The following is a 13,011-nucleotide window of genomic DNA, read 5'->3' on the forward strand; positions in this document are numbered from 1 at the left end:
CATCTACGATTGTGCATTATGTTTGTTTTTATCAACCTTAGCAAGTTTACTTTATTGCAGTATTCAAATTGAAGACTCGTCAAATAAGTCGGTCGGAATAGTTAAACTACATTACAAGGTAGTGAACATATTTGAACATGACTTGACTGTGTTTGTTCATGTGTTGACCTTGAAGTTACTTTGCGGTGTCGCAAAACAAAATTAGACGCGACTAATTTATACAACCTGCCAACAAGTCCTATGAAGTTCCTTTGTAATTGCCAACGATTTTACCCAGATTTCAATTCGTTGTCGGAGTTCATACAAATTGCGTTGTAACTGATCACTTATTTCGCGCGCCATACACGTAACCAGAGAGTTAAAGAAGCTCCGGGGGTTTCTTGATCAAATGTAACAAAAGAAACTCTGTAATCATGTTTGGAAATAACGGTGACATTTCTATGGGTGTATTTGATCTGATCATCCCCAAGATCCGAACACGAGGTATGTTGATTGGGAGACATACCTGCCTAATGAATCGTGGTTCTTTGTTTTAGTTATTTTCTTAAGGATTAGTGAAGGATAACAAAAGGTTGTAGTTAATTCTTTGTGGTGTGTAAGGTGCCATGCATGTCAAGGTTCTTGTACTCAAATATTTTGTTATTTTCGTTCAAAGTAATTTATTTCAGTTGATTTTCTTAAGCTCGTATTTAGCCCAATTTTAAGACTATAATCACTATGCGTTTTCTTTATTTATAGAATCACTTCGTTAAACCAATTTAATATTGTTTCTCTCTAAAATCAAAGTCTCATTTATAATTATTTGTGAACAATATGGTAGTAGTTCCAGTTTAAGATTTACTCACCAGTATCGGGGTACTTGAACATGAGTTATTCATATCTGATGTTCTCATGCACTTGTGATTAATTCTTTAAGCGAATGGTATAGAAAATGTATTATGTATAACGTAGTTATTAAAATGAGTTCAGGCTATGAAATTAAGATTTACATACTGTAAAAATGCCTTTGTAGATGAACGAAAGAAGACAAAAATAAGCAGTTAAAAAGCTTACATCAGAAATATAATAAAATAACAATGCTAATAAATATATATAGTGTGTCTTTATATGTTTATTATTGCATATAATTTTAAAACTATTGTCAATATATTTGATATCAACGTTACGATGGTTTAAGTACGATCTAATAGAAAATCAGCAATACATTACCAAGTGTGTCAAAACCATATACTACGCCCAAAAAACATTTGCATGAAGGAGCCATTTTTAAACTTTACAGATGTGTCGGTAGTTATGACTTAAAGATTCCGGTGATTTCACCGAAGAAAGCTTAACAAAACCATTCTAGACATTTTGGTTATAAAACACGGCTATTTAGCGATTTATTTCGCAAAGTCAGGGCGGTAACCTATGGCGAATTCAATTTTATAAAAGCTAACTTTATTCCATTAAGTACATGTTAATAAGCAAAATATGTGGCCTTGAAACGGCGAGTCAATATTTCGTATCATCAGTATATAGAAAATAACGTACTGAAATCATTCAAAATCCATTCACATTAAATTGTTCGTGTCTCTTCCAAATGTCATTTTCATTCATTCTTCAATCAATGTCACATAAATATTTGTGTCATGACAATAATTTTTAAAGTACTTGTAGTATTTGCTTTTGTATTGAACGGTAAATGAGTAATTTTATTGGAAACTTATACAATGTTATTCAGACAATACATTTTTTATACATGTTTCCCATCGTTTAAACCCAGAGAAGAACCTTGTTGCAAAATGTACAATAATAAAAAGTAATTGTACAGAACATGTAACTAGGTCACAATATTTAAGTACACAAACTACATAGCACGCAATGGGCCCATGCCTTTTGTTCGCCCTTGACAGCTTTTAGCGATTCTTACAATAACAACCAACGGAATATAGTTCTAAATTACCTCAGCTGGTATGAGAGGCCATATCTTCCACAAACCATTCAGAAGCATTCGACTTGTCCGTGGATACGTTTACCTCACTGCTTTGTGTTTGTGTTTGTTTTTTTCCTTTCAAATGTACTTTGTTACGTGCCCGTTGGCGACGGGTAGTTCCCTTTGTCGTCCTCGTAAACATAAACATCAACTGAATACAAGCTGGGCATTAGTTTTGCACGTTTGCTGTTCCAGCTGATCAGCTCAGAGATATCAGAAACAGATATTACAATAATGTATTTTGTTCTACGTCAAGGTGCTGACTTATCATTAAGTCCTTTTGATAACGAATTTGTTAGGACTTTTGCACAAAATAAAGTGTGTGTTTCACAGTTTTTCGTACTTAATAATGCTCAGTGATCTGCACGAATCATTGAAGTTTATAAAATAAACTATTAACCCCACTTCGGTTGAAAGCGTAATTTGGAATGAAATCCAGTTTGGCGGATTGTAATAGTCTTGAGGCACATTTTATTGCGGCTGTATTTATTTAACAAAAAACAGCATTTCACTGTTGCATATTATCGCAATCAAACCTCATTTTAGAAATAGAATCGTGGTTCATCATTTGATTTAAGATGAGAAGCCTTGTGCATTATTTTATTCTAAGGTTAGCATATAGATCCTTGGTTAGGGTTGTATAGTAGATCATGTTATTCTAATTTAAGCATCTTGTGCATCACGTGAATTTCTGTCGTGAGCGTTATTGAATAACATAACCATTTTAGTTAGACTCTAAAGTGACTATTTAACTTGTACATAGTGTATGCTTTGCGCAATTGCACATCTCATCATTGTAGGAGTAAGCATCATTTAACATCGAGCGATTCAAAACTTACCACAATTAATCATCACATGATTTAAGAGTGATAACCAGTCTACGTCGAGAAAGTGTATGATGAGAATATTTGCACATCAGATTCTAGATTCAGTAATAGTGAACATCACCAGATAACAGAGTGAGCATAATCGACCATCAAAGGAGGCTAGCGTCATTTAACAAAAATATTCTACTGTAATCATTATAGTACATCTTTTTATTTTATTGTTAGAACCTCTGTACGAGAGGGCCGATTATATTTTTACCATATTCTGTACACACGTTTAGCATATGCTGTTTGAAACACTCGTACAAATCGTGTAAATATATTATGTAAAAAGCATTATCTTGAAAGTTTCAACATTGATATTCGTCATTTATATAATTGTGTGTGACAAATTAGTGCCTAAGTTAAGGGGGTATTTGTTGGCTTATACAAGAAAAACAAGATTCCCTTTATCAATAAAGTAACTTAAGTTAATCGCAAGTTATATAGCAATACAATATTAAAGCCGTTTCAACGAGATGACGTTCCTAAACTTTAGAAGGTCGCAAGTCAATGGTGTTCCTTCAATACAGTGCCCCAAGACACACATCTTAACATCCCTCAAGTTTCTTAAGGAGAATGTGAACTTTAATGACGGGTAAGAATGGATGCCGAAGTCTCCAGATGCTGCTCCAATCGACTTAGGTACCACTAGTATATGGGGAATCCTTTAGTGCCGTCTCCAGAAGCGCAACGTTAAATATGTAATAGGTCTTATAAAAACTTTTAAACACATGTCGAGAAAACTGGATAGAAATATTATTAACATGGCTCTTGTATAGTGGTCAAAAAGGCGTGGTCTTATTTACGCATGCCATGTGTCTCATAAGGAAAGCTACGTCAATAGTGTAAGGTGAGTATCATGAACAGTACGTGATTCAATTATGTTAACAAGATTGAGCATAAGGGCACATCGCGAGTTAAAACACAAAGTACCATTTGACATCACGAGATGCTATGGTTAGGTTCATCGAGATATTCTAGATTGATCGCCATTGTACATTCCAGGGTGAGCACCGTGCACAGCGTTTTCTTTAGTCTTGAACATTACGAGATTCTTTTGTTAATCACGTGCTTTTAGAAGAAGCGCCATCGAACATCACTTGGCTGTAAATTGAGCACTTTTGTTTCGTCAAATTCTTACATTGGAAGAACCGTTGTATATCAAAAGCATCAACGATGAGTATCATTTCACATAACGTTGGTCTATGGAGAACATCATTTTACATCAGGTGTTTAATGGTGAGCACGAATCTACAGCACCAGATTGCAGGATGAGCACCACTGATCGAGTGATATTATTTTAATAGTTGGCGTGATTGTAGATACTGAGATGATAAGTGAACACCATTCAACATCATGAGTTTCTACCGTAAGCGACATTGAACAACACGAGAGTGTGGAATGTTAATCAATGAACATCAAGCGCTTCCTGATTGAGAACCAGTTAACATCATGAGGCTGTTGAATGGGCAAAATCACCCATCACCCGTTTTAAGAGTGAGCGTCTTTGTGCATCAAATGATTCAAGAGTGAAGACCATTAATTAATGTTTATAATTTAAGTCTAAAAAGAGCATCAGTGTACAATATGAGATTGTATAGTGAGCTTCATACAACATCATAACATTTAAAAGTGAATGATATTAAACATCACGAGATTCTTGGGTGGGGACCTGTTTACATCTAATGATTCTATATTTAGTACCATTGTAAATTACGTGATGTTAAGATGCGCATGTATTTACATCAAGATATTCTAGGGTCAGCATTTTTGGAAATTACGGAATTTAATGGTGTTCACCTTTGTACAACACGAAATTCAAGGGCATGCACATTTGTACATATCGAGTTTCTGAATTAAGTACCAGGGCTAGGTCGAACACATTGTACATCAGAGATTTGGGGTAAAGCGACATGATACATCGACAGACAATAGGGTGAGCTACACTGTACATCAGCAGATGCTAGGGCGAGCTTTTTATATCATCACGTTAAACTGTGGTGAGAAGATAGTGTACATCCCAAGTTTCTAAGATTAGCACGATTCCATATCGCATGATTCCGGGAAAAGCGCCGCCATTGTTCATCACGAGATGATTGGGTGAGCAAAACTGTACATCACGATATGCTAGGGTGAGCTCTATTTGGTTATGACGTTATACAAGGGTGAGCATATTGTTCATCTCGATATTATAAGGTGGGAACGATTACACATCACGTGAATTTAGGGCGAGCATCATAGCATATCACGTAAATCAGGAGAAGAGCACTCTTGTACATCACGGGATTGTCGAGCGAGCACCAGTGTTCATAAAATAAGTCTAGCTTGAGCAATATTGTACAGAACGCGATTTAGGTGAACACAAGCATACACCACGAGATTCTACGCTGACCATTGTAAATTCTTGTGATGAGGTTTAAAGGTTAGCGCCATGTATATCAGAAATTTCATAGTGAGCTTCATTTTACATCATTAGCTTTTATAATGAGCTCCATTTTGGTCTTATGTTTCCTGGGCTGGAAAATTGTATATCAAGATATTTTAAGTGGTTGCTTCCGTTCAAGAGACTCGTGAACAGTGTTACCCTTTCTAGGATGAGCATCTTTATGCATAAGATCGAGAATCATTCTACATCACGAGATTTTATGGCGGGCAAGATTGTACATTACGTGATTTAATTGCGATCAACAATGACCTGTTTATATCGCGATCTTGCATTCTGATTTCGCGTTATCGCATCTTGATCTCGTGTTCTCGCGTGCCTGTCCTTGCAATCTAGATGTTGACTATGCAAATCAAAATGTGATTCTATCTGAACACCGTATAGTATACCAACATTCGCAAGGTTGTCTGATATGTCAAACAAAATTTTTACAGATCTCTTTGTAATTGCTAGCTAACTTTGCATGACTAAATGGGATCCAAATTACTCAAAGCTACGGGGGGGTCGTAAGCCGAACCTGGTTCAATTATTTTTGAAATCTCTTCAGTCATATTGAGCTATTATGCCGCTATTTCCATGTGGGTCTCCCAACCGATCAGACCCAAGATCAAACGCCAGATATGTTTTCTTGAGAACAAACCTGCATACTGTAGCGTGGGTCTTTAGTAAATTGTAAGGCTTTGGGGGATTGTTAATGCAAACTTTTAAGATTTGTAGATTTGTTTTACTCTTTGTTCAATGTTTGGCTCCATAACAAGGTCCGGGTATGTAACTAATTTGTTTTTTTATGGTTCAAATGAATTTATAACACTTGATTTTTATGCACTCCTTATTTTTAAGAATATCAACACTATGCGTTTTATATATTTAACCGTTTTGTTTGATAAATATTAGAAAACATAAAACAAATAACATTTCATTAACCATTATTTATATTCCATGTGATGAATGTTTCGTTACTCGAATAATTTTGGTGAGATGAAAATTATACGGCACGTGTTTAAGAAGTAAATTAACCATCCCACGTTTTTCATATAATAAATGTACCACAACTAAGAGTGAGTCCACTGAAGTACAATAATTATAACGTGAGCAAAAGCGTAAAACTATCGTTTCAAGAGGGTATAAAGTAATTATGTACGAGCGTCAAGCATTGCGATTCATGCGAACGTAGGACTTTAATCTTTGCATTATAGTTATCGATGAGCTCATTTAGGAAATAAAAGCATTGTAAAGCATAAATTTCGTATTGAGCAAAAGTCTAAACCTTAGGTTTGGAACAAGAAAGGTCAGCACGTAAGAACCGTTTAGCAACACTTACGAGGTGTGCTTTTGGCATACACGTTGATTCACTTAATTATTCTTCCAGGGTTTGGAGCAATCTCAATAGGTCGTAAGTACACATAGCGTAAACATAAATGTCTTTTTATTTAACATGCATGTTTCATTTGAAAATATAACAATAGAGGCCCTTTATTAATGACAAGTTATTGATTTAAGTAACCGATTGCCAAAGTCTAATAGAGCAAAAAAGCTCTAAACACAAAACACAAACAAAAACGCAACAAAACTCATCCAATAAAAGCAACTGAAAACAACTGAGCTCACTGCATTTAAACTGTCGTTGAAAAGCAATGCATGTTTAAACTGGTTTGTAGGGCTACGATCCTTTCATTGAGCCAAAATTTAATATCTGCTTAATTCAAGCTCAAGAACTTTGTACAGATTATTCTTTAAATTTCATAATCATAGATTTGCTAAAAGTAAGTTTTTCTGTTTTCTGACAATTAAACTATTTGTAAATCTGTATTAAACTTAAAAAAGTTTAACATGAATCACCGTTCGTGTTTATTGCATGTTTATCTTTTCGTGCTTTGTATTTAAACCGTGAACTCGCTGACACGCAGTCTTGTAACAAAAAAAATATTCTAGTTTAAACACGTAGTAAGACCTTGACTCTTTAGCCCGCTATTTCTATATAAGAGGCGCACTGACAAAGGGCTTTAGTCTTTGCTCTATCATTACTGTGCCTCAGGTGTGGGAGAACATAGTTCGGATAATGGTAAGTTCTAAATACTTTACTTTAAATTCTTCAAAATTCATGATATCACTTAGTGACTGAGTCAATAGCTACCATGTGGAACTGAGCAGCAACGAATGTATTATTATAACGGCATTATTTTTGAAATATAATTTGATATTCAATATCATTCAAAATATTATAATACAATAACATATCAGTCGCAATTAATGTCAAACAACATACTCAACATAAGGGGCCTTGTCACGTTTTGGTAAATTGACATAATAAAAAAAATTGTTTCAGATTTGCAAATTGCTATAGTTATGATATTTGTGAGGAGACAGTAATACTGAACATTTACAATGCTGTAAAATATCCATTATATGTATCTTTTGATGATTTAGAAATCTGAAAGTCATACAGCGTTGCAACGCGAAACGATTGAATAATTTGGAGAGTTCTGTTGTTGTCGTTATATTTTGAATACTACGAGGATCGCCTATATAAAGAATAAAATACTTCACTAATTGCATGACCACGGATGGCCGAGTGAACTTTACTTCAGGGGTCAGTGGTTCGAGGCCAATTGAGGGTTACTTTTTTCTTTCTTTAATTATTATTCTTGTTTCTTTTACTGGAGCTTTTTAGATCCAATGCTTACATTTACCAATACAAAGCATTTAATGACAAACTTCAATACATGCCAAAATCTTGATAACATATACTTGCGGTATTCAGTTCGATTGATCAAAACTGATTCATGCCAGTATCATTATATGGAAATGATATGTAACACCATAATGAAATAAAAAAAATATTAAATTGTCTCTGTTTTGACCAGTAAATTATTCTCAAGCATTTTCCCAATTTAAATTCCGTATATATGTGTCTTATATGGTTTTTTAAATAATCAGTCAAATATTTACTGATGAAATTCTTTTGCATATTTAATTTTTGATTTTGCTCCGTTGTGTATTGTGTATTAATTCGAGGTTAATTTGTTCATGAAATTTATGTTTATATTATTGTTTTACGATGGTTATAAGAATATTGTTTTTTTTTTCAAGGATTTTTATATTCATTGTCAAGTTCAAGAACATCATTAAGTTGAACTAATCCAACATATCGTATGTAATTAATTTAATCAACATCAAAACGAATAAACTTTACGCTGTGTTGTTCTCTTTTATTGGCGTGATATTTGTACATTTAACTAACGTTCCTTGGTCAATTACTTGCATCAATTAAACTATTTTACATTATTCTGGCATATTGAAACGTCGTATAATAACCATCTCCCATAGAACTGTTATGTGAACTTTTAAAATACTGAGCAAAAATAAGTTGAAGACCCAACAAGGCTTGTTTGAGTGCAGTTTACATGCCTATACTATTGAAGCAGCGATTTTCTGTTACAAATAGTAGACTTTTATAGTAGACCATATGTAATCGAAAGATTGGATTTATACTAATATACAACTGCAAATGATACTATATTATGATGCACTTTGTTAAGACATTAAACAACATAAATAAAAATAATAATAAAATACAAAATAGGGTTAGGTATGATAGAAACCGTTCATCCAATAAACCTAAGTTTGTATAACCCTAAGCAGATATACATTTCACGATTTAACAGCCAAAACGAAGAAATCAGCGTGGTTATGCAATCGCGCTTAGTTATAAGAGGTAAAAACGTTAATAGTAAAAATAGTGGCGTCAAAACACAAACATGAAAAGGATAACACAAACAAGATCTTTTTCTTATCAGAACCCTTGCACATTTATTTTTTTACTATTTTATTTATTCATTTTTGTTTTATTTATTCATTCATATATTTATTTATTTATTCATTTAGTTATTTGCTGTATCGCCTTTATTATATTTAGTATTAATATCTGCATTGCATTGTTTGTTACAAAATTGACCATTGATTGCATCTTTAATTGCATATAGCCCCTTTGAACCATCGGTATAATGGTACATATGTCAATGATTTTATTACGTATTTTAATTGTTCGGATTAATTGTTATTATATAACATAAAATAGTATATATAAGCACGTTTAATAACCTTATTTAGACCTGACGAATGCCATTGCATTCTTAAAGAAAATATAAAATTATTGGTAATTGTTTCAGAATTCCATCCCGATCTTGTGCGCGGCGTTCGTCTTGGCTGGTGTAGTGCAGGTGGCGGAAGCAGTGGCTGGTACATTACTTTTTCACATTTCATTTTCAACAATACATTATTAATAAATAAAAACTAAATGACGATTAAGATTTGTATTAACATGGTTTGCAACATGTTCACATTGAAAACTGTATATTAAAGTTTCAACGTTTACAAGATACAAGTACACAATGATGGCGTGCATGTAAAAAATATGTTATTTAAGATAACTGTTTCACTGTTAAAACATTAAGTCTAATTTTTAACAAGAATCAAACGCTACATGTTGTATAAGAATAGTGTTTCAAAAAAGTACTCGCGTAAAAATTTATAAAACCAAACAAAAAATCATTTCGAGAAAACGACGCTTCTCACGGCAAAAATAAAAACCACCTCTGTAGAAATTTCAGTGTTAAAAAAACTTGTGTTTAACAAAATATAAATACATTTTGAAAAAAAAATGTTTTTGTACAATTTGTTTATAGCTAATGTATGTCTAAGGATTGTGTATGTAAATTTATTCAGAACAATGACATTTTAAAATAATAAACGCCTCTGTTAAAGTTACAACATACGGGGGAACTTGTAATGCCGCTGCTGACACATGCAGCATTGCCGGAACAGCATGTTTAGCTGCCACGACAGGCGCTGCAACTACGTGTATTTGTGATACCAGCAAATATATGGTCAAGAACGCGGCAGCAGACACGTGCGACTGTGCGACTGGCTACACTGGCACAGCGCCAACTTGTTTAGGAAGTATGTAAGGTTTTCGCATTCACACGCGTTCAAGAAATTGTTAAATACAATGTCAAGTCATGAACGTTTATTAAGGTTTTACCCACCTTCCTCAGATACCCATCTAGCAGAATGAAAAGTAAATTTAAGTAAACGCATGTATTTGCCATATGTTAGTAAATTTAATCTCCATATGCAATTCATGACATGTCTTGCTTTTCAATCTTCAATTGAATTGGTATGAAAATATTCAGCCGGATATTACTTCGAGTTGTTATATCCAGTTGTAAAATAACTTATTTTGTGACTATAGAGGTTGGAACGACGTGTGCGCTTAATGCCGAGTGCATCGCAAATGGTTACTGTGGATCCGACAAAAAGTGCGCGTGCAAACCAACCCATGCTGGAGCATCCGGTGCAGCTACATGCACGGCTCTAGGTAAGATTTACACAAGATAATATTCAAACTTTGCAAACGTCTTTTTATAATTGCTTTGAACCAACGCCATGATGTTGAATACCTAGGTATTTTAAATTTTAACTGGTTAGTATGAACAGGAAGACATGACAACCATATCCCAAAATCTCCAGACAATAATGATATTATATTTTTATAGTCGTTTGCATACTTTTAATGTAATCGACATTTTATGAAATATGTGATCATTTAACGATTGTCCGCAAAACCCAGCTCAACATTGAATTTATTTATATCAAAATGACAACGAAAAAACTGCAGTTGTAGATTTTTTAGTTTTTTTGCAGCTTAAGATAATTGAATGCTAATTTAAGTAGATCTATTGTTTAACGCACATTTGAGTTTTAAATCTGATTTGTTTATTTAGCTACCGGAGGCACGTGCACAGCCACCGGTGGAGAATGCAGCGGCTTGGCCAATGCATATTGCAATACAGGCGTGGCCGCTCCTGTCTGCGCATGCGCCACGATATATCCAACTGGCACCTCTTGCACGGCAAAAAGTCAGTTTTAACATGACGTTTCCGTTAACAATATATTATTGACATTAAAGCCACACACTTTGCCTCTGACCTTGAAATGAAATACATGGTAATGAATACATATAGATGCAATTTGCAAGTGTGCAAAATTGTCATTAAATATATAGCCTAGTAAGTTAGCAAGTAATTTATCATTGTTCAAATGGTACCGCTTTAAAAACCGAGAGTAGGATTTCTATACTTATACGTCCATTTCGACAAACACGATTATTTTTAAGTTTTAAAACGCAAAAAGAAGGATTTATACCTTGTAACCACCAGATATATTATTATTGGCATAGAAAATAATAAATCTATATAGCCTAGTTAGCAAGTAATTTATTATTTTTCAAACGGTACCGCTTTTAAAATCGAAAGTAGGATTTCTATACGTATACGTCCATTTCGACAAACGCAAACATTTTTAAGTTTGAAAGCGCAAAAAAGACGGATTTCCACTTTGTAACCACCGGATATATTCTAAATTGCATAGATAAAATCTGTCTCTTATTTATACTTAAATTTACAATGCCAAATAAGTTGAGTGGCTTTAAATGACCATCAAATAATATGAATAATTAATGAATCACCGTATTATTCTAGCAAACGTTTGCCCAATCAGATACGTTTTATCTTCGAGCCCCAACATGTCTGATGGTATTTTATTACTAGTCACGACTTATTGTACGGTTTAGAAACTATTTGTAACAATAGTATTACTGATAATGTTGTAAATCAAAATGTCTTTATTATGATTATTAATAATTATTATATGACTCATTCATTTAAACAGCGTGCGCAGGCGGTGCCACTGACTGCACAGGCGTTGATGCTAATTCACAGTGTACCGGTGGTAACTGCGAGTGTAAAGCAAACTATGGAATCTTTAAAATGGGAATCAAGGCCACGTGTCAGCCTGGTAAGAACATCAAAACATGTGTATAATATTTTAACTTTATGTCATAATGAAATATAATGTGTAAAAAAGCTTAAACTATCTAAATCTAAATATACAATGCTTGTATGCACTAACGGATTTATACTGTAACTCATTATTTATGGTTTATGGTGATTTACCATAACACTATGCTGGCATCGGCCAGAAACAAAGGTGCCTTAAATGTTTTAGCTCACCTGATCATAAAATGCCCATTCATAGCAATAAGGACTCCGTGATATTCGTGTTCGTCCGTGTGCGACGTGTGTATGTCTGTTTGTCCATCAGCGTTTTTTTCAAACGACATCTCCTTCTAGACCCCTAGGCAGAATTTAAAGAAACTTTGCAGGAATGTTAATTGGGTAGTCCTATATGAAAAATTGTTCAAATGGTCCATTGGTGAATTAGATCATGGTGACATAAACAGAGATTTTATCATTAAATATGTCACAATTTTCTCTGATAAAACCGAATGGCACGGAGGTTTAATAATCAGTATGAATCATCGTATTGTGGTTCTCTAACAATTGTGTTCAAACCATTTTCCTTGCGTCAAAATTGATCTCGCTCTGGTGGTTTATATAGACTTTATTACCAGAATAGCTTCAAAACATTTCCTTTGCAAACAAAATACCATTAGGTGTTAACATTTATAAGAAATATCAGATAGTGGTCATGTGCTTAGTTTGTTCAGATTATTCCTCGAAGTCGAAATTGGTTAAACCCGTCTGGTGGTGTGATATGTTTTATATAGACTTGAATTGAAACGTATGTTTAAATTATGCGTCTGATGTAAACAAAAAAAAACAAAAAACATTGCACTCGAGTTTTTTTACTACTTAGCTGTAGTT

General features: G+C 33.9%; 1 long non-coding RNA gene across 1 annotated transcript; it reads left to right on the plus strand.

Annotated features, from left to right (window-relative positions):
- Positions 1 to 7,206: 7,206 nt before the first annotated feature.
- LOC127870506 (uncharacterized) lies at positions 7,207 to 10,240 on the plus strand. The gene is made up of 3 exons (XR_008044856.1): positions 7,207 to 7,349; positions 9,457 to 9,526; positions 10,052 to 10,240. It is a non-coding gene; the product is annotated as an uncharacterized LOC127870506 (long non-coding RNA).
- Positions 10,241 to 13,011: the final 2,771 nt, after the last annotated feature.

The sequence above is a fragment of the Dreissena polymorpha genome, chromosome 2, assembly GCF_020536995.1.
Source record: "Dreissena polymorpha isolate Duluth1 chromosome 2, UMN_Dpol_1.0, whole genome shotgun sequence".
NCBI lineage: Eukaryota > Metazoa > Mollusca > Bivalvia > Myida > Dreissenidae > Dreissena > Dreissena polymorpha.